The sequence below is a fragment of the Garra rufa genome, chromosome 9 (assembly GCF_049309525.1).
Source record: "Garra rufa chromosome 9, GarRuf1.0, whole genome shotgun sequence".
Classification (NCBI taxonomy): Eukaryota; Metazoa; Chordata; class Actinopteri; order Cypriniformes; family Cyprinidae; genus Garra; species Garra rufa.
The window spans coordinates 8,395,815-8,405,520 of NC_133369.1; positions in this window are offsets into that span (position 1 = coordinate 8,395,815).

Below are 9,706 nucleotides of genomic sequence, written 5' to 3' on the forward strand. Positions count from 1 at the left end.
AGTGGGGTTTTTCCAACTTTAGTAAGCCCCGAGCAGGGTCTGGTGATGGAACAAGAGGTAGAAACTCTTCTGAGGAAGGAGGCCATCGAGGTGGTCCCTCCTCAAGACAGGGAATCCGGGTTCTACAGCCGGTACTTCATTGTTCCGAAGAAGGATGGGGGTGCTCCGGCCCATTTTAGATCTCAGGCTGCTAAATCATTCAGTCAGGAAGCTGAAATTCAAGATGCTTACTGTCAGGCAGGTCGTGTCTCAAATCAGGTCCGAGGACTGGTTTGTCACGATAGATCTAAAAGACGCTTATTTTCACGTCTCCATCCTTCCTCAGCACAGGAAGTATATCAGGTTCGCTTTCAGGGGCAAAGCTTACCAATACAGGGTACTTCCTTTCGGCCTAGCTCTCTCACCCCGCACTTTCACGAAGTGTGTGGATGCTGCTCTGGCTCCGCTGCGACTCCAGGGCATCCGCATACTCAACTACATAGACGACTGGCTCATCCTAGCCAGCTCAGAGCAGTTAGCGGTTCAGCATCGAGGTGCTGTTCTCGCTCACATGAAAGAATTGGGGTTGAGACTCAACGCCAAGAAGAGTGTGCTCTCTCCACTACAGAAGACCACTTACTTAGGCGTAGTGTGGGACTCGGTCTCCATGCAGGCACGCATGTCCCCTGCACGAGTCGATTCCATACTGACTGCAGCAAATGCAGTAAAGCTAGGCCAGTCACTCACTGTCAAACAGTTTCAAGTACTGTTAGGTCTTATGGCAGCCGCTTCCAACGTGATACCTTTTGGACTGCTGCACATGAGGCCACTACAGTGGTGGGCTCAGGACCAGGGGGTTCTCCCCGAGGGGAAACCCACTCCGCAAGATCAAGGTCACGCGGCGTTGCCTACGTGCCTTGGCCATGTGGAGGAAACCCTGGTTCCTCTCTCAGGGACCGGTTTCTGGGAGCGCCTGGTCGCCGCATCACGCTAGCGACCGACGCTTCCCTTACCGGCTGGGGAGCGGTCATGCGTGGCCGCTCAGCCCAAGGCCTATGGAGTCCCCACCATCTCTCGTGGCACATAAACCGCTTAGAGATGCTGGCAGTATTCCTGGCCCTAAAGAGGTTTCTCCCAGACTTAAGAAACAAACATGTGCTGGTCCGTACAGACAGCACTGCAGTGGTTTACTACATAAACCACCAGGGAGGACTCCGCTCACGCCCCTTGTACAAGCTGGCGTACCGGATACTCCTTTGGTCTCAAGAGAAATTCCTCTCCCTGAGAGCAGTCCATATTCCTGGACATCTGAATGTGGGAGCAGACGTCCTGTCGAGGCAGGGGCCGAGGCCCGGGGAATGGATGCTTCACCCAGAGGTGGTGAAGCAGATCTGGAGAGTGTTTGGCCAGGCTCAGGTGGACCTGTTTGCGACTCGAGAGACATCGCACTGTCCCCTCTGGTACTCTCTAGTTCATCCAGCTCCACTGGGGCTGGATGCCATGGCACAGACGTGGCCGAGGCTGCGTCTGTACGCCTTTCCCCCGATCGCTCTGCTCCCGGGAGTTCTGGAACGGGTCCGTCGGCTTCAAGTGCGGCTGCTACTAGTAGCCCCGTACTGGCCGGCACGAGTATGGTTCTCGGACCTGGTATCTCTCCTAGACGGCTCTCCATGGGAGATTCCCGTCAGGAGGGACCTCCTGTCTCAGGCTGGGGGCGCAATATGCCACCCCCACCCAGAGAGGTGGAGGTTATGGGTGTGGCCCCTGAGGGGGCACAACTCATAGGAGCGGGTCTCTCAACCGAGGTTGTTGAGACCCTTCTCCAATCCAGAGCTCCCTCTACGAGGAAACTGTATGGCCTTAAGTGGAACTTATTCGCGAGATGGTGCCGTGAGCGCCACCTGGACCCAGTCAACTGCCCGGTTGGTACAGTTCTGGAGTTCCTACAGTCTCGCCTATCCGCAGGGCTAGCTCACTCCACTCTAAGGGTATACGTGGCGGCCATAAGTGCCTACCACGCCCCTTTGGGTGGCCTCTCAGTAGGTAGAGAGCCCTTGGTCATACGGTTCCTCCGCGGTGCGCTCAGGCTGAGGCCTCGAGTGACACCCAGGGTCCCCACGTGGGACCTCGCTGTGGTGCTAGAAGCTCTCTGCAAGCCTCCATTCGAGCCCATAGAGGAGTCTACGGATCGCGCCCTCACAGTTAAGACGGCGCTCCTGTTAGCACTCACCTCCCTCAAGAGAGTAGGCGACCTGCAGGCCCTTTCAGTGGCCCCATCTCACTTAGAGTTTGCCCCAGGGATGGCCAAGGCCTTTCTTTATCCCAGGGTCGGGTACGTCCCGAAGGTCCCCTCCCTAGCACCGCAGCCAGTAACGCTGCAGGCGTTCTATCCTCCTCCATACGTGGAGCCAGGTCACAGGAAGTTAAACTGCATGTGCCCAGTCAGAGCTTTAGACGCTTACGTCCACAGAGCTGCCACGTGGCGTAAAACAGAGCAACTGTTTGTCTGTTACGGCCCCCCTAAGAGGGGGAGCCCAGCTTCAAAGCCCACTATTAGTAGATGGATCATTGATGCCATAACTACTGCTTACGAGTCCTCTGATCTCCCCTCACCGATGGGACTCAAGGCTCACTCTACTCGGGGCATGAGTGCCTCGAGAGCTCTGACGGCAGGTGTCCCAATTCAGGACATCTGTAATGCTGCGGGTTGGTCCACGCCCCTAACATTCGTTAGGTACTACGAGCTCGACCTCAGAGCCGCTCCAGGCTCGGCTGTACTCTCGGCCTAGTGCGCTAGGCCTAGAGGGTCAGTCACCTCCCTAGCCAGGAGGAGACTTCTCAAGGCGCATTCTTTCTGCGGAAAGAAGAGAAGTCGTTTCGCCACTCAAAAGAGATCTGCAAAACTTTACCCCTTTTGTCCGTGAAAGCTAGACAAAAGCCCTTTCGGTCCCTCTTGTCCTGGCAGAACCCCCAGACAAAGGACTAAGACCCCTCGTGAGCCCGAGGGCCGAGGGGTGCCTCTCGCACTGGCTGGCGAACCAGGCAGAGGTCACGGTTCTCGTGTGCCCGAGGGCCGAGAACTGTACAGCCCTCTTGTCCGCGGAATGCTAGACAATGGCTTAATTCTCCTCGTGTTCTGACGCGGATGCTATCAGACCGAGTGTACTCCGGTCCCTCTGGTTTCTGGCTTTCCCCAGACCAAGGACTAAGACTCCTCGTCTGCCTTCACAGAAGGCCGAGGAGTGCCTCATGCACTGGCTGGCTACCAGGCAGAGGCACCTACTGTCTTCCCCGTGAGCCCGAGGGCCGGGGATTGCAGTGCCCTCTTGTCCGCGTAATGCTAGACAATGGCTTATTCCCTCGCGTCCTGGCGGAGCTCCAGGCCGAGCCTTGGATCCCTCTTGTTCTGGCTGAACCCCCAGACAAAGGATCACCCTCTCCTCGTGTGCCCGAGGGCCGAGGAGCCTTGAGGTCGAGCTCACCGTCCTCGTGGGTCTGCGGACCGAGGACTTCCCACACCATCTGTCCGCCAAGTGCTAGACAGTGGTCATTCGGTCCCTCTTGTTCTGGCTAACTCCCAGACAAAGGACTAAGACTCTGCGTGTGCCTGAGGGCCGTGGAGTACCTCTCGCTCTGGCTGGCGACCAGACAGAGGAAGACTACCATTCCTCGTGTGCCCGAGGGCCGAGGACTACAGGGACCTTCTTGTCCGCGTAATGCTAGACAAGGGTTCTCTCTTTTTCCACCCTGGTTGAGCAGACACTCGCAGGGTTCGGAAATTATGGGGGCGTTGGTAGTCTCGTTCCCCATAGCGTTCTAGACGCGGCTCGAGTTCCCGGAAGGGAACGTCTCGGGTTACGTATGTAACCTTAGTTCCCTGAGGGAACGAGACGCCGCGTCTCGGACCATAATTCCCGCACCCTGCGGCGCTCGCTTCATTCCTTAGAGCTGCCGCCGGCTTCAAACGCACGTGCTTTATACTTCCTGGTCGGTGACGTCACCGCGCCTGTGACGTCACCCCCGTCATTTCATTGGTTGTTAGACATAGTTCAGAGTGCGGCCCGCCAATGGCGTTCCCCATAGCGTTCTAGACGCGGCGTCTCGTTCCCTCAGGGAACTAAGGTTACATACGTAACCCGAGACGATTTTTAATATTAGAGAAATATCTTCTGCTCACCAAACCTGCATTTTTTTGATCCAAAATATTTGTACTATTTAAAATAACTGCTTTCTATTTGAATACATTTCAAAATGTAATTTATTCCTGTGATTAAACCTACATTTTCAGCATCATTACTCCAGTCTTCAGTGTCACATGGGCTTTCAGAAATCATTGCAATTTGCTGCTCAAGAAACATTTGTATTATTATTAGTATCAATATATCAATATTTTTTCCCCAGGATATTTTTATGTATAGAAAGATCCAAGATTTTTGTGGGGAAAGAAATTATAGAGATGAAAACTTTTATTTAGCAAGGATGCTTTAAATTGATCAAAAGTCATGATAAAGACATTTATAATCTTACAAATGATTTCTATTTCACATAAATGCTGTTCTTCCTAACTTTCTAATTATCAAAGAAACCTGAAAAATTCCACTGAGATGTTTTCAACATAAAAATAATAAAAATGTTTTTAAGAAGCAAATCAGAATATTAGAATGATATCTGAAGGATCACATGACACTGAAGACTGGAGTAATGATGCTAAAAATTCAGCTTTGATTCACAGGAATAAATGACATTTTAAAACACAACACAGTTATTTGAAATAGTAAAAATATAAGGTTTAATTCTCGTTAGATTCTACCTTAGTAAACAGGTGTAGGTTTTCTAATAGGATGATTTTTTTCTATCTTTGAGGGTAAAAGGTTGCTGTCCAGTTCTGAATCTGCTTTGTCCTGAGTGGTAGTGCTAGTTTTCAACTGTATTGTTTTACCTAATAAGTAACAAAAATTAAACTTTTAAACATACAAAGTACATACCATAAAATATCTAAACCTACATACAGCGTTTCATCTTATTTACAAGTTTCTGTGCATTCAGAAAGCAAGTTCACAGGAAGTGTTGACTCAAATTCACATATCCTATTTCATATCCATGTCATAGGATGCAAGCATAGAAACCCGAGAAGCAGGATAATGTTCTAAGCTACGGATCTTACCTGTAAATGCGTCTCTAGCTTCTCAGTTCCTAATGGCGCTGCTGCTGTTTTTATAAAGGCAGCCACCATTTAACTGTCCGGTCTGAGAAACAGCCCCTCCCATCTTTGTCATATAAGGGTAGGTGGGGGGAGGGAGGGGGGGGGGGAGTATGCAGCTTTTCCGCAATCTCCTTTCTGAAGAAAACACTTGGAACTTGTCACTTGTAGACAAGAATGAATAACTAGGGCGAGCAGATGAGTAAATTAGAGAACATATGTTTGGTCAAATATTAATGCATGAGTCAAAAAAAAAAATTATTAAGCTCTTATATGTGAAAAAGGTCCTCAGATATCAAACACACATTCTTAAACGCACTTAAATGCAACAATTACATAAAGAAGGTTTTATTCATTCTTCTCATGCTTTATGAATGAGACACGAGTGTGTAAACTGCTTTTAACTGAAAATTGATTATCTACTATAATGCGTTACTTACACATTATTGTTCCGTTTAAATACTGTGCAGTTGCTTTGACACAATCTGTATTGTTAAAAGCGCTATATAAATAAAGGTGACTTGACTTCACTTGACTTGTTGTGGCTTTTCTGGTTAAGTGAGAAAACTACCCTGAAGCATAAACAAATAATGAATTAACGGGAAATGGAGAGGCTTTTCAGGCAACTTTGCATGTCAGCTCTCATCTGAACAGCTGTATGAGAGCCAAGTTCATGACGGATGCATGGTGTGAGATGTGAGGTTTTCTTGCCTGTTTTTCAGTGCCTGGCAAAACAGAGAAAAAGGAAAGAATTTTGAGTGAAAAGCATATTTAGATAGTTTCGGGTCAGTTATCTGTTGAAATTGTAAGAATGACTAGTGATGATCTTCTTAGTATCAATTAAAATGTTATCAGATGCTGTCATTTTCCACAAAATGTGTGCATTTCTTTTTTACGTCTGTTTTTGGTGAGAAAAAAACTTATTGCTAAATAAGTTAGCAATTGCTTTTTTTTTTTTTTTTTTGCTTTTTTTTCAAACAATAACAACAAACAAAGACAAAAAAGAAAGGAGAAATGATAATAATAATAATAATAATAATATGATTATTATTATTTAAGAAAATAATAGGATTATTATTATTTAAGAAAAACTAGTAAAAATTAAGTGAGTTTTTGAATAGAACAAGCTAAATAATCTGTCAATGTGGTAAGACATAAAAGTAAAAAAAATGTCTTATCCCATTGGCAGATTATTTTGCTTTTTGAGAAAAAACGCACTGTATTTTGAAAACAAGACAACAATTTGTACTCATCTCTACTCCCTTCTTGATTTAAGAATTTTCAGATATTTTCAATAGAAACAAGACACAATTTTAAGAAAAGCATTTTTTGCAGTGTTTTATATAATTCAAAAAGAAGACCCAAATTTGATTAAATAATTAATTCCTGCCCCTCATAGAACCCTGTTAGGTTTAAACAGTGACACATTAACAAAGTACATTCTGGCTTATTAAATTATATGACCTTTCATCAGAATGTCATGTAATTTCATAATTAGAAGCTAAACTGTATCGCCATAAAAATATATTATGTATAGTTCATTTTTGTAAAAAACTCAAAAAGCACTTTCAGTGAACCAGCAGGCTAGTATTATGGAAACTGGAAGCCTCATGACAAACTTTAAATTCATGTCTCGCAATTTTGACTTCTACCCAATATTTTTATTCCTGATTCATCCAGAGAGGGCAGAAATGTTCATTTTTAGATTTTGAAAATCTGATACTATGAAAGAGTTCCACAGACACTGATAACTACTTAAAATGTGAAAAGTAACATTTACTAGCAAAGATTTTGTGTGTGCATTGTAAAAAATCTTTGCTACTAAAACAAGATATGGTATCAATTCAACAGGTTATCAAAGTTTTTATTACTCTTCATGGCCCCAATAAAGATATATCTTTTCAAAGGAATGGCATTACAACTCTGCAGAAGCATAAACAGTATGCACTGTAAAAAGTAATACCTAGATCTAACTTATAAAAAGTGAGGCAAGTGGCTGCATTGGATGTTTAGGTTCAGTCAACTTGCAGCCTTTTTTAAGTAAAATAAACACTGTAATATTACCTAATACAAATGCAACAAAATCAAGTTGACTTAACTAATATTACTAGTATTACTCAGTTAGATAAACCTACTTTTCTTGGTACAGGTAACTTATTTATAGGTTGTTACAAGTAGCCTGAACTCATTTTAATTAGGTTTAATGAACTTTAATCATATGTGAATAAACATTTTAATTGAGTCCTGGCTATAACCTCAGAAAAGAAATCTAAATATCTATATTTTAAGCACTACAGTGATGAACTTTACATAAACAGACTTTGTCAATAACAATTACAAATTCAATTGAAGAAGAAAAAGATGGGAAGATAGATTGAAGACAATAACAGTTATTTAATGTCTTTTACTTTTAACAGTGACTACAAAACAGACAATAATTGAGGTCAGTGGTAAATGTTATCTTATTTAGCTAGGTTCGACATAGTTTTAAAGTTTTTTTAAAATGTGGATCAGATCTCTAAAATCAGACTACGAAGCATACATCTTTACAGTCAAATCTGCATCTGTTTTTAGTAATGCAAAAGTATATTAACATGACCTCTGATTCCTGAATCCTGTCACAAAGCTGACTTTCTCTTATCTGCCCGCACAAGTAGTACTAATGTTAACGTGTTTGTCTAGAACTTTTACCTTACAGTTTAATGTAAAAAATTAGTGTAAATTAAATTAAAAATAGCCTATAAACACATAGTAGGCATGACTACAGTACTTATTTAATTTCATATTAACAACATGGTCTCAATTGCCGAAGGTTGCCTACAAAACCACACTACTTAGCACTGTACAGCCAACTTAGCTTGATGTGTGCAGGATAGCAAGCTAACCAGAACAATTTGCCAACCTAACTTTAGCTCCCTGGAGTGAGACCGCGGTCAAGTGAGCCGCCATCTCAAGCCAGCCGCCACCTGGATTCTGCTGCACGTCTATTTGGTACAGATACAAAAAGCTGACGAAAATATTTCAGCGGTTAATAATCAAATGTGTCCGAAAACAGAGGGAAAATATTTAAAAACATATCAATATTGTACATTATAAATTATATAATTATCTTACATTTGAATATATTGAAGTGTGTAGTTTTCTTGAGAAATAAAGTCTGTTAAAAAGCACATATTCTACATGTAATATTAAAATTCCTTCAAATAACATGAATGCTTCAATAAATGAATGATTTTTTTTCTGAACGACCATGTCTCTATCTGTGTCAACGTTCATGAGATTTTAATGAAGAATTCAGCAGAAAATGATTGGCAAATTCAGTCACTATGCGTTATAATACTGATCAATTCTTCACATTTATGATTCAGATTCCTTCATAGTTAACAGGAAAATTTCTATTCATACTTCTTCAGAATACTTAAGACTGTGTCTGTGTCAACTTTCATGAGATTTCACTGAAGCATTCAGCAGAAAATGAATGGCAAATTCAGTCAATATGCATTACAGTACTTATGAGTTCTTCACATTTATGACTCAAATTCCTTCATAGTTAACAGGAAAATTTCTATTCCTTAGGCCTGCAGCGACACGTCGATGACGGCGAGGACTCGGTTCTAAAAAAACGTTGACGTCAAATCCAGTAGTCGACACATCATGCCCACTCACCAGACGCATGTGGGCGACCAAAACAAAGCAGCATGGATAACGAAACACCGTCCACTTCTCAGGTTCAGCAGCCTGCACTCCAATGCAATACATGTCCTCAGAAACAGGGCTCGACATTAACGCTTGTCCGGGAAAAGTGGATTTTGTGAATGGGCAAGTGAAGGAGAATTTAATAACATACATCAATAACAAACAATTACTAGCGTAGCACCGAAACTTTGGTGAGAATGATTCTGAGTGTATTACTTACAGTGTAAACGGCAACTGAAAACAGACAGTATCAAGGATCAAGCTCATGCAGCCTATCTGACTCACGGAAATTTTAAAACTAATAGGCGTAACAGCATACACAAGAAACAAACATACTGCGGTAGAAAAAAAAAGATAAATATTGTATAACATATTATATAGGTAACGTTAAGCAACATTACGATTGCAAACGTGACATTGATTTTATACAACAATAGTTCAATAAACTAGTATTTAAAGGTACCGTATGTAAGAAATTTATGTCAGTTAATCATAAAATGGCCCTGACATGTCACTAGACATTAAGAAATCATGTTCATTTCAAATACTTATATCACTGACAACAGTGGTCTGGCCAGGATATTGTCATTTAAAAGTGAAAGTTGCAGCCCTCAACTGATGTTATTGTTGTCATTTTGTGTTTTGGTCTGAGGCTCCACCCTGCAGCTATCTACCAATCACGAATCAGTAGAGTTTTGCGATCCGGGTTGCCAGCTGTGTTACAGCTGCAGCTATACGAACGTGTCAGATAAAACATGTATAACGTTACGAAACCTAAAAGACCTCGTTATGAATCCGAAATACGTCGTGACAAAGTCCGAAATAAAACAA